This window comes from Eleginops maclovinus, chromosome 9 (genome assembly GCF_036324505.1).
Source record: "Eleginops maclovinus isolate JMC-PN-2008 ecotype Puerto Natales chromosome 9, JC_Emac_rtc_rv5, whole genome shotgun sequence".
Taxonomy (NCBI): domain Eukaryota; kingdom Metazoa; phylum Chordata; class Actinopteri; order Perciformes; family Eleginopidae; genus Eleginops; species Eleginops maclovinus.
In genome coordinates this window covers 9,888,876-9,904,681 of record NC_086357.1, presented here as the reverse complement: position 1 = coordinate 9,904,681, position 15,806 = coordinate 9,888,876, and the positions used below count along the sequence as shown (strand labels likewise).

Sequence of the window (15,806 nt, the reverse complement as noted above, 5' to 3'; positions counted from 1 at the left end):
TCAATTCAAAACTTTAAGATATTTTGTTATGATAACGATTCTGAACCCAAGAGCAGACAAGAGACGGTGTTGAATTGATGCAAGAGGGTTTATTGAATGAGGTGGAGGAGCAGGTAGAGGACGCGGAAGCCGGGGGGAGGGTGAGGCAGGCGAGCTGGATTGCGTGATCCGGATAACTGCAGGCAGAGGGAAACAGAGTTAGGTTGTGGTCAAAGGCAACAAGAGACGAGAGTTCGGTAGCGAGGTAACAAGGTAACAAGGTAAACTGGAGCCAGGCACGTATCATTACCACTGTAGAGCGAAGTACGATCTGGCACCGACAGCAGGGAATCCAAGGGTTTATGAAGGGGAGTTGATTGGAGATGACGACCAGGTGAGCATGATTGCAAATGACGGCCAGGTGTGAAGTGAGACAGACAGGGGGAGTGGCAAACCCAGGAGGAGGAAAAACACAGCAGACTGCTGTGACCACAACAGTACCCTCCCCTCAATGGACGCCTCCAGGCGGCCTAGGCCTCTCTGGGTGAGCCCGATGAAAATCCCGGATGAGGGAGGGGTCGAGGATGAGGCCCCGCGAAACCCAGCTCCTTTCCTCTGGCCCATAACCCTCCCAATCCACGAGGTACTGATACCCCCTGCCCCGACGACGAATGTCCAGCAACTGCCGGACGGTGTAATCTGGGTGGTTGTCAGTCAAACGGGGAGGTGGGGGGGGAACGTCCGGGGGGGAGAGGGGACTGGTGGAGACTGGCTTTAAACGAGAGACATGGAAGGTGGGGTGGACGTGCATGGCTGGAGGCAGCTTGAGTGTGACCGCTGAGGGATTGATGACGGAAATAATAGGGAAAGGGCCAACAAAACGAGGGGTTAACTTCTTGGAGCCAGTTTGTAAGGGGAGATCCCTAGAGGACAACCACACCTGTTGACCCACCCGATAGGCAGGAGCGGGAGCCCGGTGGCGATCAGCAATGCGCCGGTTCTGCTCTGCAGAGCGCAGCAGAGCGGTGCGTGCGTCCCTCCACGTCCTGCGACAACGGCGGAGATGGTGCTGGACCGAGGGGACGGAGATGTAATCCTCCTGAGCAGGAAACAAGGGTGGCTGGTATCCCAGGGAGCATTCGAACGGGGACATGCCGGTGGCAGCACAGGACATGGAATTGTGGGCATACTCGATCCAAGAGAGATGGTCGCTCCAAGCCGAGGGGTTGCGCGCAGCCACACAACGCAGCGCGGTTCCGAGGTCCTGATTGGCTCTCTCAGCCTGCCCATTAGTCTGCGGCTGGTACCCTGATGACAGGCTGACAGAGGCCCCCAGCGCTCGGCAGAAGGCCTTCCACACTTGGGAAACGAACTGGGGACCACGGTCGGAGACGAGGTCAGCGGGAATCCCGTGGAGGCGAACGACATGCTGCACAAGCAGCTGGGCAGTCTCAGTGGCAGTGGGGAGCTTAGGAAGCGCAATGAAGTGAACCGCCTTCGAAAATCTGTCCACAACGGTGAGTATTACAGTGTGGCCCTTAGAGGGAGGAAGACCAGTCACAAAATCAAGGCCAATGTGGGACCAGGGCCGACCAGGAACAGGAAGAGGGCGTAACAGACCAGCAGGAGGTTGATGGGAGGACTTGGCCCGAGCACACACCGTGCAGGCAAGCACGAATGCCCGGGTGTCAGCGTCCATCGCTGGCCACCAAAAGTACCTCTTCAGGAGGGACAGGGTGCGGCCCACGCCAGGGTGACAGGCAAAGCGCGATGTGTGGCCCCACACCAGAACTTGAGAGCGAACCGAACTGGGGACAAAGAAACGGTTAGGAGGGCCGTTGCCCGGATCTGGTTCGGTGACTTGGGCCTTCCGGATGAGGGACTCTATCTCCCAGGTGACAGCAGCAACCTTGAGGCAGGAAGGAGAGAGGATAGTGTCAGGGGAGGCCGGTGTGTTCCTAGTGTTAAACTGACGAGAGAGGGCGTCAGGTTTGACGTTACGGGATCCGGGACGGTAGGTGAGGGAGAAATTAAACCGCCCAAAAAACAGGGACCACCGGGCTTGGCGGGAATTCAAGCGCTTAGCTGTCTGGATGTATGACAGATTCTTGTGGTCGGTCCAAACCACGAACGGCTGTTCTGCCCCCTCAAGCCAGTGCCGCCATTCCTCCAATGCCAGTTTCACAGCCAGCAGCTCTCGGTTACCAACATCATAGTTACGTTCAGCAGGTACCAGCCGGCGAGAGAAAAAGGCGCAGGGGTGAATCTTCTCATCCGAAGCTGAGCGCTGGGACAGGACCGCCCCCACCCCCGTGTCAGACGCATCGACCTCCACGATGAACTGCCTGGAGGGGTCAGGTTGGATAAGAATGGGGGCAGACGAGAAAAGTCTCTTAAGACCAGAGAAGGCAATCTCCGCCTCAGGCGTCCAGGCAAATGGGCGGGCAGGAGAGGTGAGACGGGTGAGAGGTGCTGCAACCCTGCTGTAATCACGGATGAACCTCCGGTAGAAATTGGCAAATCCCAGGAACTGCTGTAGTTTCTTGCGGGAATCGGGAATGGGCCAGTCTGTCACTGCACTGACCTTCTCGGGACAGGTCCTCACTTGCCCGCTCTCAATGATGAACCCAAGGAAGGATACAGAGGTGACACTGAACTCACACTTCTCGGCCTTCACATATAATTTGTTCTCCAACAGCCGCTGAAGAACTTGCCTGACATGCTGGAAGTGTTCCTCCTGGTTGCGAGAAAAAATAAGGATGTCGTCTAAATAGACAAAAACTGAGCGGTTGAGAAAATCCCGGAGGACATCGTTTACCAGGTTCTGGAACACGGCAGGGGCGTTAGTGAGGCCGAAGGGCATGACCAGGTACTCAAAGTGGCCGAGGGGGGTGTTAAAAGCAGTCTTCCACTCATCGCCCTCCCGGATACGCACCAGGTGGTAGGCATTGCGTAGATCCAACTTAGAGAAGACTGTAGCACCCTGCAGCGGCTCAAATGCGGCACTGATGAGGGGCAAGGCATACTTGTTTTTGACTGTAATGTTATTGAGTCCCCTGAAATCAATACATGGACGAAGAGACTTGTCCTTCTTGGCAACAAAAAAAAAACCCTGCACCAACAGGAGAAGAGGAGGGTCTCATGAGGCCAGCCGAAAGAGAATCCTTAATATACTTCTCCATGGCCTCCCTCTCAGGACGGGACAAGTTATACAGGCGACTACTGGGCAAAGGGGCGCCGGGGAGGAGATCATTGGCACAGTCATAGGGGCGATGGGGAGGCAGGGTGAGTGCACGACACTTACTAAACACCTCTCCCAGGTCATGATAGATGGGGGGAACCAAGGAGAGGTCGGGGGTTTCCTGGGGCAAGGGGACACCACCCTCTGTTGGAAACAGGGCAGACTGTAAGCAGGTGGAGTGACAAAAAGTGCTCCAACTCACCACCTTGCCAGAAGACCAGTCAAATTGGGGATTGTGCCGCTTGAGCCAGGGGTGGCCCAGAACCAGGGGAGTAAGGGGAGACAGGATGACGTGAAACTGAAGCATCTCGTGGTGATTACCAGAAACAATTAACTCAAGGGGCTTAGTACAGTGAGTAATAAGGGCCAGGTGGCGGCCATCTAAGGCGGTAGCGTTTAATGGAGAGGGTAATTGTTCCAACTGAATGCCAACCTGAGACGCGAAGCCGGCGTCGATGAAGTTCTCATCCGCTCCCGAATCCACAAGGGCCGATACCGGAAAGGGATGACCGAGGGACAGCAGAGTGGCATCCAGCAGTGAGCGTGCATAGTGAGGAACGGGGACGGAGGGGGCGTGGCTCAGCAGGGCCCCGAGTCTCACTGCCGAGCCCTGTCTTTTGGTAGAGACGGACAGGTGGAGATGAGATGCCCGGGCAGCGCACAGTACAGACACACTCCGGTCTTGATCCGATGACGCCGCTCCGCTTGGGTAAGACGAGTGCGCCCCAGCTGCCTGGGCTCCTCTTCATTGACTGCATGTGTCACGGGGGCAGAGAGAGCAGCTCTCGGGAAGTGAGGAGAATAGGACGCAGCGAGTGCCGGGGGTACGGAACTGCCTGTCCTCTCCCTACGCCGCTCGCGTAGACGATTATCCAGCCGGATGGAAAGGGAGATCAGTTCATCGAGAGTGTTAGACTCCTCCCTAGTAGCCAGCTCATCCTTAATTGACTCGCTGAGAGCGGAAAGAAAAAGCCCACATAGTGACCTGTCGTTCCAGCCCGACCTGGCTGCATGGGTCCGGAACTCGACGGAGAACTCGGCTACACTGCGGGAGCTCTGTAGCTCGAAGGGAATTAAGCCGCTTGGCGGCGTCCCCTCCCTCTACTGGATGATCAAAAACTTTCCTCATTTCGGCTACAAAAAGCTCAAAATTATCGTTGACTGGGGAATCACTGTCCCATAATGCTGAAGCCCACTCTAATGCGTTACCCTTAAGTGACCCCATAATGTAGGCGATCTTAGCCTTTTCAGTGGGATAGGTGAGGGGCTGCTGACTGAAAACTAGTGAACACTGGATCAAAAAGGCTCTGCACATACCCATGTCCCCAGCGTAGCGCTCAGGCGCAGGAATGAGAGGCTCACGAGCTCGTGGCAGGTGTGTCGGGAGAGTGGGGGCCGGCGGAGGTGAAGCTGACGGTGGAGGCGCTGTGGTAAGGGGGGCTAGTAAGTCCAATTGCGCACCCATCTGAGTGACTCGGGTAGCGAGATTCTTAAAGGCTTCCATAGCTTCCCGGAGGGCTTGGCTGTGCTCAGCAACCTGAGTGCCTTGGGCGGCGAGAGCTCCGCGGACGCTGTCAATGTCCGCTGGGTCCATTTTGGCCAGATCGTTCTGTTATGATAACGATTCTGAACCCAAGAGCAGACAAGAGACGGTGTTGAATTGATGCAAGAGGGTTTATTGAATGAGGTGGAGGAGCAGGTAGAGGACGCGGAAGCCGGGGGGAGGGTGAGGCAGGCGAGCTGGATTGCGTGATCCGGATAACTGCAGGCAGAGGGAAACAGAGTTAGGTTGTGGTCAAAGGCAACAAGAGACGAGAGTTCGGTAGCGAGGTAACAAGGTAACAAGGTAAACTGGAGCCAGGCACGTATCATTACCACTGTAGAGCGAAGTACGATCTGGCACCGACAGCAGGGAATCCAAGGGTTTATGAAGGGGAGTTGATTGGAGATGACGACCAGGTGAGCATGATTGCAAATGACGGCCAGGTGTGAAGTGAGACAGACAGGGGGAGTGGCAAACCCAGGAGGAGGAAAAACACAGCAGACTGCTGTGACCACAACATATTTTCCAATATGAAAACTCTGAATGACACAATCTATGCCATACATGTATTGTAAGACACATCTGGCCAAGAGGGTGGCATTGAAACATAGTTGCAACAATATATGCAAAGAGTGAAAACTAGCTAAAACACAGCCTCTAGTGTTGTTCAATTTTTACATATTTATGTAGATGTAAGAATGAAACAATCACACTTGAATAAAAAGGAACGTTAATGGAATGTAAGGGTCTGTAAAGCACAAAAGATAACGTTACCATCATTACAGAAACGGTACACAGCTTTGACCAGTTATAACAAAGACTAAATGGTAAATGACAATGGTCCAAATGTAGAGCCCTGAGGTATGCCCATTGAGAAAGAAGCAGGTATCTTTGTCTATAAAGATAGAGCAAGCACATTTTTAGAACAAGTTTATCATGGCAAAAGTGGTTCATAGCTTCTCTAGATAAGGCAATACCGTGGAGTATATTAACCGATGAGACATATTCAAATGTAATAAAGCATTGGCCGTTAAATTCATAGGTTTTAAACATGCTTGTGGATATAAATCTAATCTCCTCACATTTTTGCTTGCTACACACAGATCATTTTCAGTCTAAACAAAGTAGCTACACGCAAGTTACATGACCGCAATTAGCTACAGCGGGTCCCTCCGGGGGAGAGATTTATGAGCAGGTGCATGCTTTTGTGTGTTGATTTGTATGTGTGTGTGTGTAATCTTGAAAGTGCTGCACAGGGGCAAGACATTAGGGTGGGTGATGCTATTATTTTCACAGAGGAGCTTCATTTGTTGCTCCTTCTCAAGTAATTAATTTATTCATGCCAGTTAAAAATAAAACCAGGAGAGGACCCTTGTGAGAATATTGAGGCAGGGGAGAAAGCTGCAAGGGTGTCAAAACATATGCTCTTCGCACTGCAGAGCTGCATCCAATTACAATCAAAAACACCAAAAATGTTACTTTCTGGGCTCTTCGTGGTGGTGATTTCTTTGGTAAAATAAATAAAATCTTAAATCCAGAATACTGATGTATACCTGAATTGCTCTTTTGGATTTGCAATGTAGTTAAAACCAGCAAGATGTCCAAGTTAAGATATGTGTATGTTCCAATGGAAGCTTAATTGAAAAAATGCATTAAGAAAATAGTAATAAGTGAGAGGCTTGGGAACCTGGTAAGCAACACCTTATTCAGCGAAGGTGAGGGTAGTTGTCAACAAAATGTTCAAAGTGCACATTCGCATGAATTATTTAATCACCCAGGGTAAGGATACGACCAGTGTGCGACCTGTGGGTAATGATGCATCATCAAATAAAAAAAGACTGGAAACTATGACCTTCAGTCTTTGAATTATGAGGTAAACAACTACCAATAAGAAAAGGAAAATCAATTATTCTTTCAAAACGCATTTGTTTTTTCTCTTAAAATACCCTTCGCACTAGTACATCAACATCCTATTTTGAAAAGTCTTTAAATTAACCGTTAAATTAGATTATAATGCACTAAATCAATGTATGTGCCACATCCCACTAAATCTCAGTGTGTGTGGCCCTGCAATTATAAAACATTGTTTTACTGTTTAAGGTATCAGGCTGTGTCCTGGGAGAGGGAGTGGGTTGTTGTATAAATTGTGGCAAATAGTGTCCATGAGCATGAGACTAAACCCCGGGTTCCTCCCTATCAGGAAATCCAGCACCTTGCATGGCAGCTCATCCGCTATCTGCCTTTGAATGAGAGGCAAAGGGCTTTGTAGAAAAGCACTTTATATATATATATATATATATATATATATATATATAAATATATATATAAAAAAGTGTCCAGCATTTATCTTCTCACACATCTTGTGATTTTCTTTCTTTTTTCCACATCTCCATGGCCTGAGTTGTGACAGCTCAGGTCCCCGAAGCCTCCCCTGGTGTCAGTCATTTTACAGCAGCACCCTCAAATCACAACATTCCATTTATTTGGTAAGTGTTTGTGATCACATGTAATTTGGTTTTCTCTGCACTGTCCCAGTGTTGATGGCAGTTGATGAGGTCTTAGAGAGCCAAGCCTTTTATTCTCCCGAGAGTTTGTCCCAAAACAGCATCTGGCCATGCCTCACAGCCAAACACACACAAACACACAAACAGTCTGTCCCACAAACTGCCACACACACACTGAATATACTATATTTAACCAGTGCAGTCCTTTTCAATGCTGCATTATCTCTAACCATTTGTCCATCTGCAGTCATTCCATTAAATCTGACTGCAGTCTGTTCTCTGCTGTTTAAAATCTCACTTTTGAGTAATTTCAGCATTGCAGAGACATATGGTCTTTGGTAAAATCATGACATTATGATGTTCTATATGAAAAGCACAATCAATTCATGATTATGTCTTGAGAATTATTCTCATAAGACACATTGGAGATGTTATAATGTGTTCGCAATATTCATGCCTTTTGGATGTTGTTCCAAAATAAATACCTACCATAAGTCAATTTCCCCGTTCTATTAAGATTCTGATAAATGTTAAACCTCAGCCACCATATCTCACATATAGCCTGCAGCAAACGACAGAGCAATTCTCACAATCTTTTAAGGTAATAGTCTCTGAATTTTTTAAATTATTATTTAATTTATCTGGTATAACTACAGAATATAATTAGTGTGAGAGAGGAGAGAAAATGAGGTTAAATTCAATGCTATCAAGAACAAATATTAACCAACCAATGAAAATCTTCTTTCCACTTATTGAAATTGCATGGATTTATAAATTAACGCGTCTGATTTTCTCCCATAATGTTTGTGGCCCATAATGAGGTCATTGAGATCTCATGTGAGCCAACAATGACCGTAATATGTCTGCAAACATCTAGCTCAGCACAATTGAAGAACTCAAAGTCTAATATTTACCTCATTATTCCCAAGCGTATTATTTCACCACTCACCATGCAATTGAAAAACGTACTACTGCTGCTGCTTCCACCTTCGCCTAGGATCTATATAGGTCCTTCTTTTTCCGTTTGTCAGCAAATAACAGCAAAACTAGTGGTCCATAATAAGAAACCTGGTGGAAGGGTCTAAGATGGACAAACAAAGAAGCAACTAGATTTTCAAGTGGATCCTAATTCTAGGCCGAATACACACATTACTTTTTGCTTATGGAATAAGCCTTTTGGTTAATTAATATGAACATTTATTTAGTTTTTGCTCTTGATGGTGGCTGAATATCGGTAAATCCAATCTTAATGTGCAATCACCTTATTGTCTATTTACACAGATAGCAAAATTGGGCTACAGAAGCAAAGCTGTGTCTATGCAGTCTGATGAATGTAAGTTTAATGGATCACTCCCTAAGCTCTGCAAGGTTTCCTGTTTGGTCTCCGCCAATTCCTTTCTTTAATAGCTTTTTAGGTTTTCAATTTAGTACCAGACAACTTTTACACTTAAAATAACTGCCTATAGCAGCTGGAAATGAGGATGATTAGAGGTGTAAAAAATGTTTCTATTTGGTGTATGACTAAAAAGAGTTAAAAGAGACTACAACAAGCAGCAGAAAGGAACTACAGAGCTGTTAATACCTTCCTGTTGGTTCATCAAGATGAGCAACATTGCATGAAGTCATTTGATCCAGCAGTGGCTCAGTCAGTAGGGGCTTGGACTGGGAATCGTAGGGTCGCCGGTTCAAGTCCCCGAACAGACTTGAAATATGGAAAGTGGACTGCTACTTGGAGAGGTCCCAGTTCACCTCCTAGGCCCTGCTGTGGTGCCCTTGAGCAAGGCACCGGACACCTCCAATCCCCCCTCCCCATTGCTCCCCGGGCGCTGCACGATAGCTGCCCACTGCTCCTAGCACTAGGATGGGTTAAATGCAGAGGACCAATTTCACTGTGTGTGCTCTGCTGTGTGCATGTGTGTGACAATAAAGAGGGTTTCATCCTCCGATTCTATCTATCTTGATCCCCTCTACATGTATATATAATTTAACAATGATTGAAGCCTTTATACTTTTGTTTAAGTCCAGGCTGAAACAGTTGATTGACATCAAGTACATTGACAACATATTGGATAATAAGTTATTTATGCAAGCCATTTCAACCAAATGTGAAATAAAGTGCTTTCGAAAATGTAATTAAATCAATCTGGGTCTAAGACTGATGAAAGCTATATTGGAAATTAGAGTTCAATGCCCAGGAATTGTTTCCAAGTATACAAGTACTTGATGAATTTAGAAAAAAAGTATAATCAATGTCCAGCAAAGACTTTAGTCTGATTAACAAAGTACATGTTTCATTTTGGGGATTATCCTGCTTTTTGATCGTAAAAATGGGAATGACTCATGTCTTACATGCAGTGTTGACTTTTTACCAGAAGGCAAAACTAACTGATTGTAATAAGCCATTTGCAAACTCCAATGGCAGTTATACTGACAATGGGTGAGCAATAGCAATCCAATCAGGCTTGTATACAATATGTTTGCTGCACGGAGAGGATTGGATCAGAGCTCTTGGGTATTTTAGCTGGACGCTGCGCAACACTGGAGGCTGTTGGCTGAGGTCATTTATCAGCAGCCAGCCGCACAGGCTGAGGCTGGGCACATTCTATCCCTGACCTATGTTCTCTATAAACTAAGACAATGTCCTACTAAGACTGTTTTTTTTTCCGTAAAAAGTCTCTCTATCACTGGTGAATTGTTTCTTTGTTTTTCCCCAGGAGGGAATGGATCGTCCTTGGCCCCCAACACCCGCACCCCCCTGCAAATACAGATCAGCATCAAGGGAGAATAACTGAAAAGGTAAAAACAGGAGAGGGATGAAAACATTACGTTAACAAAGTGTATACAGTACAGCGGGTAGTGCAGGCCAAGCACTCTGCATGGTCAGATAAGCATTCTTACCATGTTTTATGAGACCCTTAACAACATTCAGCCATGCTGGACAAAAATGTAACTGGTTGTGATGCTAAAACGTTAGCAATGGTATAATTTAGGAAGATAAGTAACCATTTTCTTCAGTCTATTTTATATACACCACTTTAAAGGCAGGATTTAGATAATAAACAAGTACATATTATTTAAAATATTTAATAGGAGAGCCATCTGAGTTTACATATTTTACTTTATCATTTTCTTTTTACTTATCTGTACTTTCTTTATGAATGATTATTATTCCAATGGCATTTCCCTAAAACAAAAATCTGCAAGTGACTAAATTACACAACTGCTTAAAAGCATCTCAATCATTTCCGAGGAACGACTACGTTGATAAAATCCCAAGCTCCATTATGTACAAACATAATTAAGGGCAGAGCTGCACTTCACACAATGAAAATCAAACATAACTATTGATAAAAAGGAATTAACAACAAATAGATTACATAAGGCGGACTTGTGAGTCAGCACATATAACACATTGCTTACTAATGCTGGAGTCATGGCAGGATAAAGATGGTGTAAAAAGGACTTTTATCCATTCCTGTAAAGCAGAAATTACAGGGTTTACTAAATTATTAGACAATGCTTTTACGATATGTATTTTGTGTTATTGGTTTGATGATTACCGGTAAAAAAAAAAAAATTGTTCTGGATAAAGTACTATCGTAGTATTCTCAGCATCTTACATTGTCTTTATCCACACTGTAAAAGGGTGAGGCAAATTTGTTTTAACAATCTGGAAGATTTAGTCAATACCAGACTCATTGTTATTCTCCAAACCAGTGACATGAAAGATATTATGGACAATATAATTGTTATAATATTAGCCAGACAGACAGAGATTGCACTGGTATGCCCACTGTTGTATCTCTCAATAAAATGAAATATTTGTACCATTTATACAGTGTATATATTTCAATCGCTGAAGTTAATGCTTTTCCAAGTGAAGTGGCCACATTTGCAAGTAACAATGTTGCTCCTGCAAATGAACTCAACTCCCTGATGATGTGAAAAGTCTACGAGCCTTAACAAAGACGAACAATTTCACAAGAGCCCCTTATCATATCATAGACACACACGCATGCATGAACGCACACAAACACACCGTCTGTCACTACATTCCTGACTGAATATGTTAATGTCAGAATCATTCAATGAGAGGAGCAACAACAGGGAGAGGCTGAGCATCTGGGGAGGCAGTACGGAGAGGAATGAGCCTCTCCCTCTGTGCATAGACTGACACATTTTATTAATTTTCTCACCTCTCTCTTTGTATCACATACTTTCCTTTTGTTCCAGTATACTATGTTTGCATCAATTGGTATGTCACTTCCACAGGATGCATTTTTGCTAGACAAATGAAAACCAATGACAACGAAATACATACGAGTCTTTAAAAGAACATACCTAAAACGTGTCCATGATTAGATAAGAAATATATATATATATAGCTTATGCATACATTTTTTCCAAAACACATATTTATGTTTTGTATGAGCCACAATATTGTGTCGTGCTTTGTATATTGCAGGGTTAATATTAGAAATGTTTTCTCTAGAGAAAAACTCAATGCAGTTGTATACAGCTAAGACGCAATAGCAAATATCTTGTATATAAGCAATGCTGCCTATAATGGAAAAGTAAACCTTATTCAGTAGGCAATTCCATTTCCTCTGAAACCTATTTGCTATTTTGTAGGGGACATGCTTGAAAACAAATCTAAAGAAAAAAGACTTTAACGAAATGTTTTAGGAACCTTAATATTATACTATGCAACAACAACAACAACTACAACAATGTGTTATTTTTGCACCATATTAGACCATACACACATCTCTATAGATTCACATATTGTCAACACGGTCATGTGAACACATGTTGTATACGTATATGTAAATATATCTGAATAGTGGGTTAACAGGGTGTCATCAAACATCTGTTATCATATGGACTGATGAGAGGTGAGATTAGAATCTGCAGACATTTCTGTTATTTATATATTTTCACACTGTTTAATGCACACCCTCTCCGCACAACTGAAGTTGCAGATTTTTCACACATTTACAACCTTCGAAATAATGAAATCCTAGAGAAAATAACACACATGCCCTAAACTTACAGGGACAAAAAACAGTGCTTATTGGCGGAAAGATGAATATAACTATAGAAAAAAACTAAGTTAAAAAAAGATACAATTGAATTTGCTAATCCAGCAAGACATCTTCACCACAAGAAGAACGCGTGTAGCAGAGGTGGGACCAAGTCACTGTTTGGCAAGTCACAAGTCAGTCCCAAGTCTTAGCAGTCAAGTCCATGTCAAGTCCCAGGTAAAGACAGAGAAGGGCAAGTCGAGTCCAAGTCCAAGTCACGTCGAAACCAAGTCAAGTCCAAGTCCCGATCTTTTTCAAGTCTTGAACAAGTCATCATGTACTCTTCACTTAATATTTCAATTATTAGACTATCGATCATAATTTTAATTTCATCAATCTAATCTACAGTCTAATTTTACAGATTGAAATACGTTCCAGACCGTCAAAGTATCTTAGAGAAGAAGTGAGAGTGAATATTGGGTTTGAATTGTATTAGCACGGAAGGCACCAATGTGACCATAAAGTTAGTAAAGCGCCTTGACCAGAGAGGCATATGAGCTGTGTGGATGTCTGAAAGCAGTGCTTGAGCAGGCCAGTTACAATACGTAAACATTTTCCTTTAATTACAATGAGACTTAATATTTCAATAAACAATTGAGTGTGTGTGTGTGTGTGTGTGTGTGTGTGTGTGTGTGTGTGTGTGTGTGTGTGTGTGTGTGTGTGTGTGTGTGTGTGTGTGAGAGAGAGTGTGTGAGTGTGTGTATGTGTTTGTCTGTGAAAATAAAAAGATGTCTGATGAACTTAAGATGAATAGCATTTGTAAAGTCAACTTTGACAACAGTGTGTTTGACATCTGTGCACAACTAGAACATCTGTGCAACAAAAATCAGTAGAGTTGAGAGAAAAATACGGGTACAGTTATCAGGAAAATTTATTTTTCTCTGGTTGTGCCTCCAAATGTAAGGGTGTGTGTGTGTGTGAGAGAGAGAGAGAGAGAGAGAGAGAGAGAGAGAGAGAGAGAGAGAGAGAGAGAGAGAGAGAGAGAGAGTGAGAGAGAGAGAGAGAGAGAGAGAACTAACATGTGCCACAGCAATGAGAAGGTTGTTTTTTCATGCAGACTGGACAGACAGCTCTCGACTAGGCTTCCCTTCCGCGGCGCAATTGCATCTTTTCCGTAGGTGAAATCCAGAAAAATCGTGAATATTAATGAGGGGAAAACCGGGTATTATCCAATCACGTTGGTTAAATCCCTGATCCAATCCAAAAAGGCCAAAATCCGCCACGGCTCTCGCACTACGGTCTTCGGGGTTTCGGAAGTTGGCATTGCAGGGAATGATGTCCATGACCAGGAAATTTAGTTTTTGACTCGAGACATGTCAAGTCATTAAGTAAAAGAGGCAAAGTCCGAGTCAAGTCTTGAGTTAATAGTATTCAAGTCTAGTCGCAAGTCATGCCGAATTCGATCAAGTCAAGACTGAAGTCATTAAAATGACTCGAGTCCAAGTCATGTGACTCGAGTCCACATGACTGGCGTGTAGGTTGTAGGAATATCACCCAGGACACTGGAAATAATGTCTCATGTAAAACCAAGAGACAGCACAATGTATTATTTTAAGTAATGAGTGAAACAATTTCATCATATATGTAACATAGTAACTATGTCACATAATTAAGTATCTAACAAATATCATCATTTTAAACAGAACCGTGATCTTTTTCTAAAAATAACCTAGTTGTTTTTTGCCCAAAAAAAGGTATGCAAAGGCTACAATAGCAACCCCCCCCCAAAAAAACAAACCCGATGAAAAGGTTCAATTGATCAACTTTCTTTACTTGCATAACGTAGTGACATCACTATGTAACATTTGCACTCCTATTGGCTAGAGCCCCAAGGTATTGTATGCAATAGGCTGAGGTGCGGGACATCTATGAGTGGTTTGACAATCACGATATATGATTGACCAATCAGAGCACACTTTGCTCTCATTCAAGACAGAGGGTCAAAAGTGCTTTATATGAAAATAAAGCACTTTTTGAACATTAAGGCATGTAAAAAATGTCACATTACAAGCATAAATTCAAACATGAATTAGAAAATGAGCATAATAGAGCCCCCTTAAAAAAATCATGCCAGAAAACCTTGAAACAACATCAACTGTTAATCCCTGAAACAGCCTTGCAGCCCTGATCTATCTATTGACTTTTGTGCGCAACACAATCATGTCTCGTACAGTCAGAGAACAACACAAGTCTTCACAGTGAACCAGACAGATAATTAGAAACCATATTTATTGTACTCAAACAAAGAAAAACATGTGCAATCCTGCTCAAGTCTAAAACGAACCTCAGCGTTTTCCTAAGTTGATTAATGGCGACTTGGGTGACCCAGATGAGCAATGGTAATGCAGATACTGATTAAACGCTGTCAGGCAATTGGCTCTTTTAATCACCACATTATGCATGCTTCTGGCCGCGCTGACATCTATACTCTGGACAACATTAAGTAAGGATGAGTTTCATTTTTCACAATTTTCTGTTGGCAATTTATCATAAAAACAAGCAGTTAGGCATTCTGCTCTACTACTTAGTACTGCTTATCCGAACAAAGAAGACGTTGTATCTGTCAAAGCTTGTAGGTGGATGACTTTGAAGCTTTATTTTCTGAGAATGAACACATCTGCACATAGTTCAATGTGGTGCATATTTCATCTAGCACCTTGATGTGTCAAGCAAACTCTAGATTTCTCTCCTCCCGTAACTCAAAATGAGAAAATGAGTAAAGCCAAAACTGCTACAACAAAGCACTGACAAAGGCTGTCAGGTTCTCAGGCTAATTAAAACCTCAGCTTCACTCAGTTCCCTGATCAGTCCTCACAAAGACCCTCGAGTGGCGTCAATGAGCACGCCCAAGCTTAAGTGAATGTTTACCTCCCCTAATGACTATCTGTCTCAGTGCTGAGTAAATGCAACTGCCTCGGTCCTCTCCACGACTTGTTAAGGTTACACACTCTCACGCAGAGATGAAACCTCAGCCCGAGGTCTGTGCGCCAGCTGTTTGCCAACATAAAAACAATTTGCAGGTTGTTATTATTTTCCCGTGAGTAATAATTGCTGGACTGCATGGAGGCTCAGTTGTACACAGTGTTGCTTAACAAAAAGAATGCATGTTTCTTTAAAATTGTTCCAGTCAGGTGGATGGAAGATGGCTCTCAATGGCATGTGTGAATACAGTAGGAATGTGAATGTTTCTGTATCAGTGGACACACTGTGGTGGGGTGAAGAGCTTACCGGGGATTTTCCTGCTTGCTGTACTTTAACCCAAAAATTACTGGTAGAGCCTTTGATGATAAGGTTAAACCCGGTCCCAGTGGCTCGATGAACTCTAGATGTTATTGTGTGTAACATTGCATTTATTATGTACTCATACTTTACTATCTATAAGAAACTAAAAGAATGTCATACAAAAGTTTAAGATATAATTACTGACAATTACGTCCTTAATACAATTGCTGTTA

At 44.0% G+C, this 15,806-nt stretch overlaps 1 long non-coding RNA gene across 1 annotated transcript; it reads right to left on the bottom strand.

The window, feature by feature from the left end:
- Positions 1 to 4,875: 4,875 nt before the first annotated feature.
- LOC134870021 (uncharacterized) lies at positions 4,876 to 5,193 on the bottom strand. Its single transcript, XR_010166486.1, has 2 exons — positions 5,096 to 5,193; positions 4,876 to 4,982 (listed from the first exon to the last, which is right to left on the bottom strand). It is a non-coding gene; the product is annotated as an uncharacterized LOC134870021 (long non-coding RNA).
- Between the last annotated feature and the right edge of the window lie 10,613 nt (positions 5,194 to 15,806).